Genomic DNA, 15,828 nt, shown 5'->3' with positions numbered 1-15,828 from the left:
TAAAAAACAAGCAAGTTTAGTCAACTCATACCATTACAAACATATATAAGAACTTTCCACTATTATAAGCCAACTGATTTGAACAAGGCTCAAGGCCACAGCACCTCCAATTCCACGCTTGCTTCCAGAAGGCTTACCCAGGCCCTTAATGCCTGCTGTGATACGATCCATAATCTGCACTGTTTTTTTGCAGCAGATCAAAGAATCTTGGGGCATACAATAAACAGGAATAGGATAAGAATTACTCAACAACCGTACTTCAGCACACATTTCAAGTATCAAGCAGCCTCTTCAGCCTCTTCTGCATTCAGCACAAATGTAAATGTCTGAAACCTCAATTGTTGAGGTCACTATTCTTTATGGTTAGTTTGATAAACAGTACGCCATACAGAGTTAAGAGATTTCTGGGTACCAAACTTTATTTTCTAGCTATGTGATGCTAGACAAATTTCTTAACTCTTCTGAGCCTTAATTTCATAATGTGCAAACATGGATATCATAATCCAAGCACTGTTTTGAGAATTAAAGAAAATGTGCATTAAAATCTGAATCTTTGGTGTCTGCCAGAGAAGCCACATACAGATGCTGCCTGTTTTTCTGCCTTCTACTCTTTCATTCGCTTAAAAATAAGTCTTAGTAAGCCTTCCCTTCTTAAAAGAAAACATTTCTACTTTTTTCTACTTTTCTACTTCTATCAGAAAATCCTGTTTTCTCTGAAAGCTTTAAACACAATGAAAACAATCCTCAAATAGCATTCTGATGAGGTGTCTAGTAGCTCAAAGATCAGGCACAATATGCTTTCCATCAACCCTTTCCTCCTTATCTGTAATGTTCTTTATTTTTCCTTTCCTTACAACATTAACATCTTTGAACATACCATATCATATTTTATCTTTTTTTGAGACAGAACCCCACTCTGTCACCCAGGCTGGAGTGCAGTGGTGCAATCTTGGCTCACTACAACCTGACTCCTGAGTTCATGCGATTCTCGTGCCTCAGCCTCCCAAGTAGCTGGGATTATAAGTACCCGTCACCACGCCCAGCTATTTTTTCTTTGTATTTTTGGTAGAGACAGGGTTTTGCCACATTGGCCAGGCTGGTCTCCAACTCCTGACCTCAGGTGATCTGCCCACCTCAGCCTCCCAACCCATATCATACTTACTATAATCCCACCAAAGCAAATGACAGATTGGTAAAATATCATTGAGATTCTGGGAAGAAGGTTATATTTGAGATTATCATATTTTGAAATTGAAGAAACAGAAGAATTAAATTATAGACATGCTATCTAGCCACTGAAAAATATGATAAAGATTACCTCAGCTCTGTCTCTCCAGAGACTGTTCTACTAAGTGATACCTGTCTGTCATTAACAACTCACCAGAGACTAACTGGAATTTTAAAGCTAAAAATATGCTATAGTGGCAGCCATAAAAAAGGATGAGTTCATGTCCGTTCTGGAGACATGGATGAAGCTGGAAACCATCATTCTCAGTAAACTAACAGGACCAGAAAACCAAACACCACATGTTCTCACTCGTAAGTGGGAGTTGAACAATGAGAACACATGGACACAGGGAGGGGAACATCACACACCAGGGCCCGTCAGGCGGTAGAGGGCTAGGGGAGGGATAGCATTAAGAGAAATACCTAATGTAGACGACCAGTTGATGGGTGAGGCAAACCACCACGGCACGTGTATACCTATGTAACAAACCTGCATGTTTTGCACATGTATTCCAGAACTTAAAATTAAAAAAAAAAAAAAAAAATCTTAAAAAAAAATGCTACAGTGGAGAACTTATAAGGCAATGGAAAATCATGTACTGGTTGAGGGTAATAACAATTAACCGTGCTCCAAAAAACTACTATTGCAATTTCTATACCAAAGAGTGGCTCCCCAAAAGCAGCTTAAAATAAGAATGGCATATGCTATACTAGATGTTTCACATATTTAACTAAGCTGCTCTACTCTCAGTAAAATGACCTCAAACAGAAAAGCACTTGCAAAACACTCAACAGTTCAAATGACTTAAGAAGTCAAATAGTAGGGAGACAAACTCTAATTTTAGCTTTCAAGCTTAGCCTGACATAGTCACTAACATGCCTAATTGTGTGGCAGACATTACCAGCGTATCTGCTTAGTCAGATTATCATATATAGCCATATTCCAACAAAAAAGACCTCTGAAAACAAAACCTGCAGAATGTTTCTGCAACTTAAGGCGTAACAGCATTAAAAACTGGAACAACCTAATCAGCTAGTAACTGGAACACTAACTGGTAAATTAGCCAAGGCAGGAGCAATTAAAAAGTGACACAGTCCATTCTCTATGAAATGGAGTAGTCTATCAACCTTGCCACTACTAATTCTCAAAATCATTCCATTTCTAATATCTAAACCTTGGGAAATTCCTTTCTCTAACCACAGCCTACTTACCTTCTACCTCTCCCACTCTCACCTTCCAGAGGAATGTGCTTTTGTTGTCACAACTACCTCCAGGTGCTAACCCTTCAATCTCCCAATTCCTGTCCCTGTGGATTTTTGTTGCTTCCTCCTCTCCCTCTAGATACTAAAGATTAGTCAATGCAATTATTTTTCCAGTGGCTTCTATGAATATCCGTTGCTACTGACACTCTTCCAAACCCATTTCACCCACAGGTCTGGGTAAGTCCCATCATCCACCCATCCAGCAAGTATGTATGTGCCAGGCACTATTTAAGGTGCTGGTGACCTTAACCAAAATCCCTGTTCCGTTGAATAAAGGGGACAACAGCAATCAAGATGAATAAGTAAAACACTTAGAAGATAGCAAGTACTATGGAGACGAAAGCAGGCATGAAGGTTGTGATTTTAAATGTGGTGGATCAAGGGAGGCCTCATTAATGTGACATTTCAGAAAACACATTTCCTGCTCTGTGTTACCACTGTATAAAACCCTTACTGGGTCCATTAGTAAAATCTGGCAAAACTATACATAAGAATGTTTCTGCAGCTTTAGGTATAACAGCATTAAAAACTGGAAGCAACCTAATCAGTCAGTAACTGGAGCACTAACTGGTAAATTAAAGAACAGATCTATAAACTATTACCATAGCTATTAAAAATAACTGAAATAAAAATTCAGTAACATTGAAATCTACAGTTCTGTGAAATAGCAAAATTTTTAAAAATGTACATAAGTCTAGACCAGGCGTCCCCAAACTTTTTACACAGGGGGCCAGTTCACTGTCCCTCAGACCGTTGGAGGTCTGCGACATACTGTGCTCCTCTCACTGACCACCACTGAAAGAGGTGCCCCTTCCTGAAGTGTGGCGGGTGGCCGGATAAATGGCCTCAGGGGGCCGCATGCGGCCTGCAGGCCGTAGTTTGGGGACACCTGGTCTAGACCGTAAAATGTACCAATATAGAAAGTATCAGGGTGGTTGAGACACACATTTTCCTCTTTCTCAAGATTTTACCAATGTTTTTAATAATTGCTTCAAAAGTCCCATTCAGCCAGGCCTCGCTGGTGCTCAGTAATGCTTTTACTCATTGGTATACTAATCCTCCCCCTCACTGGGATTATTTAAAGTTTACATAATTTCCTCCAAACATTAATCTTGCCTTCTTCATTCTCAAAAGACCTTTTCTCCTTTCTTAGTGATAAGCTTGAGGCCATCTAATGTGAGCCAAAACAACTGTCATTACCAAAAAAAAAGAAAAAATGCCTTTCTCCACCATCTCCAACTTCAGGATACCTCTTGCAGACAGAGGTTTTGCTGGGTTTACTCCTGCCCTCCTCGGATCCCTGCTTCACTAAATCACCCCCTGGCTGCCTGTAGTTTTGCACCCACCTCTGGACTAGGCTCCTTCGCCATTCCAGCAGTAGCAATCCTTATTCAACCCTGTGATCAGATCAACCCTGTGATCAGAAGTTCTCACCCAACATTTGACAATGTGTGGAGACATCTTTAGTTGTCACAACATGGGGGTGGGGGTGAGGTTCTACAATGCACAGGACTGTTCCCTACAACAAAGAATTATCAGGCCCAAACTTGGTAGTGCTGGTGTCAAGGAACCCTGCTAAGCCCACTGAACTGGGTTCCATCTTCCTCTTCCTCTTTCCTTAAGTGAGTCTCACCATCTCTACCTCCTTCCCATCCATTTCAACATTTTAAGGCTTTGTGACCTGGCTCCTACTCACTTTGTTTTTTGTTTTTTTCTGAGAACAGAGTCTCACTCTGTCACCCAGGCTGGAGTGCAATGGCATAATCTCGGCTCACCGCAATCTTCGGCTCCAGGGTTCAAGTGATTCTCCTGCCTCAGCCTCCCAAGTAGCTGGGATCACAGGGCATGTGCCACCACATCCGGCTAATTTTTTTATTTTTAGTAGAAACAGGTTTTCACCATGTTGCCCAGGCTGGTCTTGAACTCCTGACCTCAGGTGATCCATCCTCCTCTACCTCCCAATGTGCTGGGATTATAGGCATGAGCCACCACACCCGGCCTCCTACTCACTTTGACTACTACTAAAACTTTGTCACAGGTTTCCAGGGACAAGTAATTCTCAAAATCCAGTGGCCTTTCTTGATCCCTGTCAACCCTGAATTTTGCGGAATTTAAAAATGTTGATTTTTCTTTTGAAATGTATTTTCATTTGACATCCACAAAAATCTATCCTATCCATCCACTGTTTTCCCTAGCTCCTCTTCCTCCTCTCATCTCCTAAAGGCAGACACACATCAACTCTGATTTCAGTCCTCTTCTTTCATCCATCCTTTTCCACAGCCCCAATTCACCCCCACAATCTCTCTCTTGACTCAGAGTCTCTTAGTTCTTGCCCTACACTTCCAACCACTTTATGAATGTCTTTGCCAAGATGTCTAATGGGCACCTCCAAATTTCAAACCTCAATTTTATGTTACCCATAGCCCAAAGCAGCAGCAATGCCAAACCTATTTCCATTAATGAAACCACACTGTTTTCCCTAATAATACCATTTTCCTTGTTCAGAACAGTCTGTTGACTTTATGTCTGCAATGCTTCCCCCATTAAGTCCCTTATATCAAATCCTATAGGGACTGCTCAGTTCAGACTCTGAATTACCTAGACTCTTATAACCACTCTTGTTACGGGACAATTACCCTAGGGCCTTCACTACCCCCCAATCTATGAGAAATAACTAAAAAGCAATAGTGACATCATTTTTTTGTCCAAAAGCTCTGTTCTGCAAAACAACTTTTTTGTTGTTCTTTTTGTATTGACAGTGAAGCACATGTGTGCCTGTGACCTAGGCTTTCTCTCTTCATCATAACCTTAATTCTATGAAGCATCCTATCTCTACTGTATAGATACATAAAGCAAAGAGCCACAGAACTTCATGAGCAAGGCCACCCAGCTAATAAGCAGAGCCAGAACACCATCTCTTTCACAACTGCATTGCCTTGATAGGCCATGCCACACCAGCAACTCTGCTGCCGGCAATCGCCATTCTCCGTATCACCAATGTTGTTTTCCACCCAGAATTAATTTTCTTATACCCCATTCTGGAGCCAAACTGTAAATGTGCATTCCTCAAAGACACTTCATCACCCAAGGATACCATTCTATCCAAAACCCACCCATCTTTCAGTCTGACTTACTGATTGCTTTTTTCATTATTTTTCTCTAAGGATACAGGATCTTTTCTCCCCTCCTTATTATATTACTCTCTTGTGGCTTTTGACAGAGGGTCTTGCTCTCTCACTCATGCTGGAGCACAGAGGTACAGTCTCAGCTCACTCCAGCCTCAGACTCCAGGGCTCGAGTGATCCTCCCACTTCAGCCCCGAGTAGCTGCAACTACAAGCACACATCACCACACTGGCTAATTTTTGGGTTTTTCCTAGAGACAGGGTTTTGCCATGTTGCCCAGGCTGGTCTTGAACTCCTGGGCTCAAGCAATGCTCCACCTGCCTCAGCCTCCCAAAGTGCTGGGATTACAGGCATGAGTCACTGCACCTGGTCTCTTGTGGCTTTAAAATACATGCGCGCGTGCACACACACGCGTACACGTACACACACACACACCCTCTTTGGGCTATTTAATAGGTATTTATATACTTTTCTCAGCTCTCTCACTAGAAGACAAGCTCCAAATTAGGTGTGGGACAGTGTCTGCTGGAGTTGCATTTTACTGAGGGTTTAAGATCCAAAGTTGGTACATAATAGAAAAATACAAGTATACAAAGAATTTCTCTTTGACACTTTTTCCTTTTGCCAATCAAGAAATGCAATCTTGGCCTAACATTTTTGGGCCATGTTACCTAAAAACTACACATCTCCAAACAATGGAATCACAAAGCAGAGCCGGACATGCACACAGAGGAGGAAGGTGGGAATGAAGACAGATGAAATTACAAATCAACTTCTCAATGTAGAAAATAAGTATTTAGCTTACTGTCTACCCCTCTTCCCCAAAAACATATGCACACGGCTTGTCTTTTTCTCCTAATAGTTATTATTTTGCTAATGGGTACAAGGTACCTTATTCGGGTGATGGTTACACTAAAAGCCTACAGTCACCACTGCTACAAAATATGTCTACGTAACAAAACTGCACTTGTGGCCAGGCACAGTGGCTCACACCTGTAATCCCAGCACTTTGGGAGGCCAAGGCAGGCGGATCACGAGGTCAAGAGATCAAGACCATGCTGGCCAACATGGTGAAACCCTATCTCTACTAAAAATACAAAAATTAGCTGGGCGTGGTGGTGCACATTTGTAGTCCTAGCTACTTGGGTGGCTGACGCAGGAGAATTGCTTGAATCTGGGAGGTGGAGGTTGCAGTGAGCCGAAATTGTGCCACTGCATGCCAGCCTTATGATAGAGCAAGACTACATCTCAAGAAACAAAACAAAACTGCATTTGTATCCCTTAAATATAAAAAGTTACTATTTTGGTAGGATCAGTGTTCAGTATCTGCATTACTATGCATCTAGAAATGTTGTACCTGGGTGACCTAAGTAATATGCTATGATGAGTTTCCTTTCTTGTACAAATTATTTTTATCTTGAATAAAGTCAGTCATTTTCTTTTTCCTAATTACTCCCAGCTAAAACCTTGTTTTAATGGTCTCGCCTCACAATGTAATATTAAAAGATCATTCAATGAAAAATTTACTGAACCCCTAATTAAGTGGTATGCACTATGCTAGAGGCTAGAACTACAAGGATATATGACATCTGTCTCAACATTAATGTCTCAACATTAATTACTGGTAGATAGCCACAGACCAGCTTACCAGAATTTTGCCACCTTCACAGATGCAAAAAAGGAAAAAAATGTTCTAGGAGTTTTACCTTTCTACATGTGGCATTTTATGCACTAAATAGAGTGTAGTTCATCAAAATTAAGATGCTGTTACTTGTAAAGGCACCATCATCTCATGTACCACTAAAGCAAAAAACTCTTGCAAATTAAATTATGAATAAATGGTGTAACAGCACTGATCAAAATGTATCTGATTTCACAGCTGGAAAGATGCACATTTGAAGATACTGTAACAGAGTATAAATAAACTCAACTGTCTCTCTGAAGCACGGGTAGTGATAGTACAAATAGTTTAAATGAACCATCAATTCCAACATCATCTGCTTCACAGTATGCTCTGTTTACTTTAATGTTACCATGCACCTATGTTTCCAAAGCATGTGACCAATGGACAGCAAACACTTGTGAAGAAAGCAGCTCACAGGCTGTATATTGAACTGCAAGGAACCTCAGAAGACCACGGCATGGTACAATTTCACAAATACAACTAAGACACCAGTTTTCAAACTTTTAAGTAGCTGCATGTTTTCAGATATAGTCATATGCAGAAACAGAGTGGCTACGTGTAACGGGGCCAGTCAAGGGAAGGCAAGGCCCTGATCTCTCTCCATCTACCCTCCTTCTTAAGTGAACTGTGAGTCTCATACCTAAAATCCTAAGTTTATCTAAATGCTGTATAATTCTAGCACAGAACTTCTTTACATACAATTACCACATTTCCATTTTAAATGCATCTTCCTCATTCAGTCTCCTTTAGCCTTGTAAAACAACTATTCAGCATTCTCTTGACTGGAAGCCCTTCCTATGTCTACAGTTACTAATTAAGTTGTTGGTTAGCCTTGTGTTTCTGCCATAAAGAGGATTATGCGTAGGTATCTAAAATTTACCTTGGAAAACGTGAACAAAGATTATATTGTAACCACATCAGGTCTTGCAGGACAGGAAAGCATAACTACAAATGCACTAGAAATTCTGGTTGTTTCAGTTGATGAATTAAGAGGCACCACAGCCTCAGCTGACACTTTAAAAAAAAAAAAAAAAGTAAAAAGAAAGAACTGTAGATGAAGGAATGTAAATACTGCAGGAAGGTCTACAGAGATTTCTACCACTTTTTTTTTTTTTTAATTCCAATGAGGACACTATCACCCTGAAGAAAGGAAACAGTACTCTACCACCAATTGTGGCAATTATGCAGTATAAGCATTGTTTCATTACTACTATAACAGATAGTAGTAAAGTCTCTTAGATTTTCACATTCAACCAGATTTCAAAACAGACTTTAAGATATGAAAGGCTGACAACATGATTACCTTGAAACTTTCAATCTTCCTGTCATGAGATAATTAATATTGTTTTTAAACATCCTTGGGAGCCCTGAATTATATCTACCTTCCAGCACACCTCCAGGAGTACCCTCCAGGAGCAATTTCTTATCTGTGAGCTCACCAAGACTTGCTGAACAGCACTATAATGATCTTACTCATCTGAAAGCCCCATTGAGAGTCAGGACCACATATTTCCTGACCTGCTGCTGATCTCCACTACTCAGCACAATCTCTTGACATATGCAGGTGCTCAAGTATTTGCTGGGATTTCACTCCAGGGCAGAAGAGTACAAATATTCTTGTTTTACTCACAACATTTAAGATGTCTGCGATCATCACTCTATGAAGAGAAAGATAATCAAAGGAAATAATTCTAGTACAACACAATGAGGGGGCAGTAATGGCATAAAAGGCACAGGTAGCAAAGGAGACTAAAGCCTAACAACTACATCCAGTGTGTGATCCAGATCAGGAGGAAAAATACTTGAAAGAATACTAGTAAGCAGACGGTGAAAAGTAGCATAGAAACTACATATTAGATCAATGTATTAATGATAAATTACTCATTTTGATAAATGCACTGTCACTGTATTTAATGACTGTCCTTGTTCTTAGAATATATATGCTGAACATATTTAGGAACAGAAGGTCATGATTCTGCAACTCACTCTCAAAACACTTCAGTAAAATTCTATATATGTATATGTACACACACAGATAAAGCAAATGTAACCAAATGTTAAGAAAGGTGAATTTGAATGAAGGTATACAGTAGTTCATTGCAGTTTTCTTGTACCTTTTCTGAATTCAAAATTTTTCAAAATACAAAGTTAAATGTAAAACATTATTTTTTAAAAGGGAGAGGTGACAATTCCTTCATTCTTCTATGATTACTATTTACTTAAGGTAGGGAAGAAACTAGTATTATTTGAGTATCTACTTAAACACAGATGCTCTCACAGGAAAATTTAAGTACACTAATTTAATCCTCATATCAGTCCTTCAAAGTAGAATTCCGGCTTCAAAGATGAGGAAATTGAGACCAGAAACATTAACGTATTTGATCAAGGTATACCACATATATTAGCAGTTTGATAAACCTCAGTTCAAAATCAAACTTTGCCACTTACAAGAAGAGAGAACTTGAGCTAGGTACTTAACCTCTTTGAGAATGCAGCATGACCTATTAAGAAATGTAACAGTCCTTGTAAAAAGTTGCTGTGACAATTAAGGAGGAGAGTAAACAAATTATTTAATAATGCCTGGCACACGGTAGGCAGTTAATATGTATTAGCACCTTCTTACTTAGTACACTGCTAACAAATTATGGATTTGAGTCCATGTTGGGCTAGCCCCAAAGCCTGTGCTCTCCCCCTATTAATGCTGCACTGCTTTAAGTGCAAAGGGCTGGGTCTTTATGGGAACACTTCAGGTGGTGCCCACAGTCCCAAGTATTCAGTGTAATTTGAAGGCAAGAAGGAGCAAAGAGGCCTTTAAAAGAAAAACTTCTTTATGAGTCAAAGGAATGTTTCCTCCAAGTAGAATATTTTTCAACATACATTCTTTGATTAGAGTTTCAAAGTCAACCAGGCGCGGTGGCTCACGCCCGCACGCAATATACACTTTGGGGGACTAGTGTGCAAGCTCTAGATCACTGCACACTATGGATATGGGTACAGCAGTCAGCATAATCCACAGCGGTCATCCTTCTCTGGCTTTTTATCCTGAGGGGCTACTTGGCTCCCTGTCTCAATGAGTCCATAACTTCTGGAATACTACGCTCCTCTAAGATCCAAAGTCGTATTTTCCAGTCCTACCTTACTGTACTGTTTTCAAGATCTCAAAAAAGTAATTTTCGGCATACTGTCACTATATAAGTTATACATGTATCAATATCTAATATATCAACCTTCACAAGATTAGTAAAAATTAAAGTTAAATCAATTTTATACTAGACAGACATGTATATATTTATTGACATGATCAGGGTATTTAGTCAATTCCTCTTACTGAATCAGATTTAGCCCACCAACCTGACTGAAAAAATAACTCTCAGGAATCAATTTTCAGATGCAATGTTAAGCCCAATCTTCTCACTAATGTAACCTTTTAGCCTTAGCTGCACTTTGAAATTGCCTGGAGAGCTTTTAAAAATCCTTATGTCCAGATGGCGTATCACACCCACAAAGTGAAAATCTCTAGCAGTGGCCCTTAGGCATGAGTGTTTTTTAAAACTCCCCAGGAGACTTTAATATGCAACCAAGGTTGTAAAACACGGCACTAAAGTAACCTACAGGTGGCAGTTAATTTAAAAAAGAAAAGCAGAGCCAGAACTGGCCACACAGCAGTGAACACGGGAGCTGCAAACATCATTTCCTCTGACCTAATCATACAATTCCTTGAAATTTATCCTAAAGAAATAATTTAACAGAAGCAAAAAAATCAATAGGTAAAAGACAAGGCTCACTCCAGCACTCATTAGTTTTAATGTGTTTTTAAAAATCAGAAATACTCAGTATTACTTGAATAATTTAAATACTCATAATAAACAGGGCCTCAAAAATACTTATAAAGACCACAGAAATGGATAAAGATATGACAAAGTGAAAATATCAGACTACAAAATGGAGTATCAGCTGCAACCTTATTAAAAATTCTATACAATGTGGGAGGTCATATCTGATAATAAAATAAACCTGTCTTATGGAGGTGGCATCATGAATATGTACATCTTAATAATTATTATTATTTTTTTGAGACAGTCTTGCTCTGTTGCCAGGCGCCAGGCTGGAGTGCAGTGGCGCAATCTCAGCTCACTACAATCTCCGCCTCCTGGGTTCAAGCAATTTTCCTGCCTCAGCAGGTGCGCGCCACCACACCCAGCTAATTTTTGTATTTTTTAGTAGAGACGGGGTTTCACCATGTTGGCCAGGATGGTCTTGATCTCTTGAACTCGTGATCCACCTGCCTCGGCCTCCCAAAGTGCTGGGATTGCAGGCATAAGCCATGGTGCCTGACCCTTTATTAAAAATAAATAAATAGGCTGGGTGCAGTGACACACCTGTTTGCAGCACTTTGGGATGCTGAGGCAGGAAGATGGCTCGAGGCCAGGAGTTCGAGACCCACCTTGGCAACACAGGGAGACCAAAAAAAAAAAAATTAGCCAGGCCTGATGGAGTGCACCTGTAGTCCTAGCTACTAGGGAGGCTGAGGTGAGAGGTTGAGGCTGCAGTGAGCTATGATCACACCACAGCACTCTAGCACTCTAGAGTAGGTAACAGGTCAGCAAAAGGGATAATCATTTTTACTTTTTTTTTTTTTTTTTTTTTGAGATGGGGACAGCAGGTATCAGGAGCAATAAACACAGGAGCAACAAACCTTGACACAGACTTCTGAGCTTAGTCTCCAATGCAGTTATATTTAGTTCACCTTAAACTAACACCAGACACTTCAAAAGATCCTTACCTAAGAAACAATCCCAAACAATCTTTACTCAGTAATGGACTTTCTCTTTTCCAACCATCTCACTCCCCAGATGACTTACAGCATCTAAGTGATTATAAGTTACAAGTGGTTAAATAAGCAGGGGGTCCCCAACACCTGGGCCACAAACCAGTACCAGTCTAAGCCCAATTAAGCCACACAGCAGAAGGTGAGCGCAGGCTAGTCACTGAGGCTTCATCTGTATTTACAGCTGCCCCCCAAAGCTCGAATTACCACCTGAACTCCACCTCCCGTCAGATCAGCGGTGCCATTAGATTCTCATAGGAGCACAAACCCTATCCTGAACTGCACATTGGAGGGATCTACGCTGTGCGCTCCTTAAGGGAATCTAATGCCTGACATCTGTCACTGTCTCCCTTCACCCCAGATGGGACTGTCTAGTTGCAGGAAAACAAGCTCAGGGCTCCCACTGATTCCATATTATGACGAGCTGTGTAATTATTTCATTATATATTACAATGCAGTAATAACAGAAATTTAGTGCACGATAAATTTAATGTGCTTGAATCATCACTCAACCATCAAGTCTCCTCCTCCCACAGGCCTATGAAAAAACTTTCAACAAAATCTGTGCCAAAAAAAAATTGGGGGCTGCTGAAATAGAGATTTCTATTTAAATGTTACTTAAATTTGTATTTATACACAAACTAGGTTGATCTATGTCAGAACTTGTGTGTCTCTGTCTATTCCACGTCAAAAGGCCTCTTTTCTTTTAAAGGCTTACTAGCTACTTAACTGTCCTCTCTTTAACCAGTGCTTCATGCTACTTAGTGAGACTGAGAAACACAGGCCCTTGAGAATTATTTTGAAAGCGAGAACACTACGACTGAGATCAACTACAGTGGCAAAATGAGAACAGGAAAAAGGAGAACTTACAAAATAAGCTGAAACTTGGAAAGAATGATATAATTGGATAAAGTAATTTCAAACCAATGACAGAAAAAAAGTCACATTTCCAAGAAATGAGGGGGAGGGGAAGGGAAAGGAAAGGAGAAAGGGAAGGGAGGAGTACACAATCATTTTCAAATGTCAAAAAGTTTCTTTAGCTTTCTCATGGGGCTTAAAAACACAAAACAAAATCAGACAAAAACCCCGTAGAACCACCAATTTAAATAAAAGAATCAGGACAGAGAGAAGGGAAAGCACATCCATTTCTTCCAGTCTTATTCCTGAAGACCATGAGAAACTTAAGTATGATAGATTAGGAACTAAATATGAATCCAAAACTTCAGTGTCATGGTGAATGTTAAAATCACCTCATTAACAAGCTTCTAACTTAATGGAGAAGCCATGTTCTATATTTACAGAAACTGGTAACTTTAATCACAATGAAGTTATCACTCTGTAAACTAGCTTTTCCAGTTCAGAAAAAAAAAGACAAATTTTTGCTCATTTGTCTGGGCAAGACCTCCTATCTTCAGGCATAAAGTTCACTTAACTATGTATGAGGTTATCATTAGTAAAATTCAAGAAAAGAATCCATACTTAACAAGTCCAATAAGCTTCTAATTACCTTGCATATTTTTATATAGGCCACTGACCTGATTTGACACTTTTAATAAGTTATAATTAAAGTTGATTAATCCTATTTAAAAGCAGTTACATTAATAAAATAGGTCCTCATAAAGAGATAATGTCTTTTGGATAAACTAGATGTGACTCTTCTCATGCCTCTTCTCTAAATTGCTGCTTTTGCAGAACATACGACATTGATTCATTCTCCCTAACAGTAGCACTGCCCAAATTACTTACGAAATATTAGATTTTTTAACTTTCCAATTCATCACTGAAGCAAAGACTAAAAATGAACTACTGAAAGAATGAAATTTAATGTACACAGATTCTGGGGAGAAAAGCTACTGGCAGAAGAGACAGGAAGCTTAGCATAGAAAGGAACATGGCATGTGTTATCAGCTACAGACCTACTGGATAAGGCATCATTTTTCTCCCAAATGTAAACTTTTAGGCCTGAGCAAAGCTGAAAATCAATTGAATAATATCAAGAGTACCTTAAACATAGGCCTGAGCAAAGCTGAAAATCAACTGAATAATATCAAGAGTACCTTAAAATTTCAGTCCCACCCAGTCTTTATTATTGTTGTTACTGCTATTAAAAATCAAAAGAACCCAAATATCAGCTGTAACAGTTATGGTACAAAGAGGTTCTGTCGCCTGGGCACAGTGGCTCATGCCTGTAATCCAGCTTTTTGGGAGGCTGAGGCAGGCGAATTACTTGAGTCCAGGAGTTAGAGACCATCCTGGGCAACATACAAGACCTCATCTCTACAAAAAATTTAAAGTAGCCAGGCATGGTGGTGCATGCCTGTCTCAGCTACTAAGGAAGCTGAGGTGGGATGTGGAGGCTACAGTGGAGCCATGATTGGGCCACTTCACTCAAGCCTGGGTAACAGAATGAGACCTTATCTCAAAAAAAAAAAAAAAAAAAAAAAAGAAACACCCAACAAAAACAACAACAAAAGATGTTATTTGTTGAAATGATTTCCCTGAATCAAATGTGAAGTATCAGGAACAAATCACAATACATAATAAATATGACTGTAAAGCTGTATTCAGTTTTTCAGAGCATTTCATCATAAATATCATATTTAATCTTCCAAGTAACAAGGCCAAGGTTCTGCAGATAGGTAAGTGTTTAAGCAAATCAACCAAGGTTTCACAGAGCTGACGGCTAAAAAACAAATTTTAAAATTCATTCCAAGCAATCTATTTATTCTAAAGCAATTCAGAGTAGTAACTTACATGGATTAATGAGGAGAAAGAAAAGATAAAAAGCAATACGTTTCTTCAGATCACATTTTAAAATGGCACTAAGAGGTATTCTACTGAATACTCGTACCTTAAAACAACAAAACCATTTCAAATGCACATATTCTCTAAAAGGAAGTGTAAACAGAAAAATCCCTGAATACATTTACAGCATAAGTATATAGAGGATTTTTATTTAATCTGTACGTAGTCTAAAACACAAATCCAAATCTTTAAGGAAAATAAAACAGCTGCTTATGGTAGAAAATGTCTTCAAGTAGAAACGGTGGCTTCTTCACAACAGCTTTCTGAGGAGGTGACCTAACAACTGACCTGAATGGTATGCAAGAGCCAGTATGTGGAGTTACGGAACAAGAACATCATACAATGTGTACAGCAAGTGCAAAGATCCTGAGGTGGCAATGAGCTGGCTGGGGGCTTAGAGCCAGTGTAGCTGTGCAGAGAGAGCAAATGGGAACAAGGAGAATGTTATGAAATGAGGTCTCAGGGTTGTACCAGGTTCAGATTTCACAGAACTTTGTGAGTCCTGGTAGCAACTAAGATTTTATTCTTGGAGGGGTGAGAAAACATTAAAGGGAGGAAGGCAAAAATTTAAAAAACAAAAGAGGAATGCTAACAATATTAACTACAGTCATGTGCTGCTTAGCCATGTTTCAGTCTCTGGTAGACCATGTAATGATGAGCCTATAAGATGATAATGCAGTGCAAAAATTCTTGTCACCCAGTGATGTTATGGCCGTCAACATGTGGCAGTGCACTGCATGTTTGCAGTGGTACCAGTGAAAGCAAACCTACTGTTCTGCCAGTCACATAAAAGCACAGCACATAAAATTATGTACAGTACATCCTATTTGAAAATGATAATAAAACAACTATGTTAATGGTATATTATCTAGTTTTAATCCTCACAAAAACTCTGA

General features: G+C 39.4%; 1 protein-coding gene across 12 annotated transcripts in view; it reads right to left on the bottom strand.

The window, feature by feature from the left end:
* Positions 1–15,828, bottom strand: part of AKAP13 (A-kinase anchoring protein 13) — a 383,896-nt gene that overhangs the window by 159,462 nt on the left and 208,606 nt on the right. The gene's annotated exons all lie outside the window — the stretch shown is intronic.

Source organism: Saimiri boliviensis, chromosome 5 (genome assembly GCF_048565385.1).
Source record: "Saimiri boliviensis isolate mSaiBol1 chromosome 5, mSaiBol1.pri, whole genome shotgun sequence".
NCBI classification, from domain to species: Eukaryota; Metazoa; Chordata; class Mammalia; order Primates; family Cebidae; genus Saimiri; species Saimiri boliviensis.
This window is presented reverse-complemented; position numbering and strand designations above follow the sequence as displayed.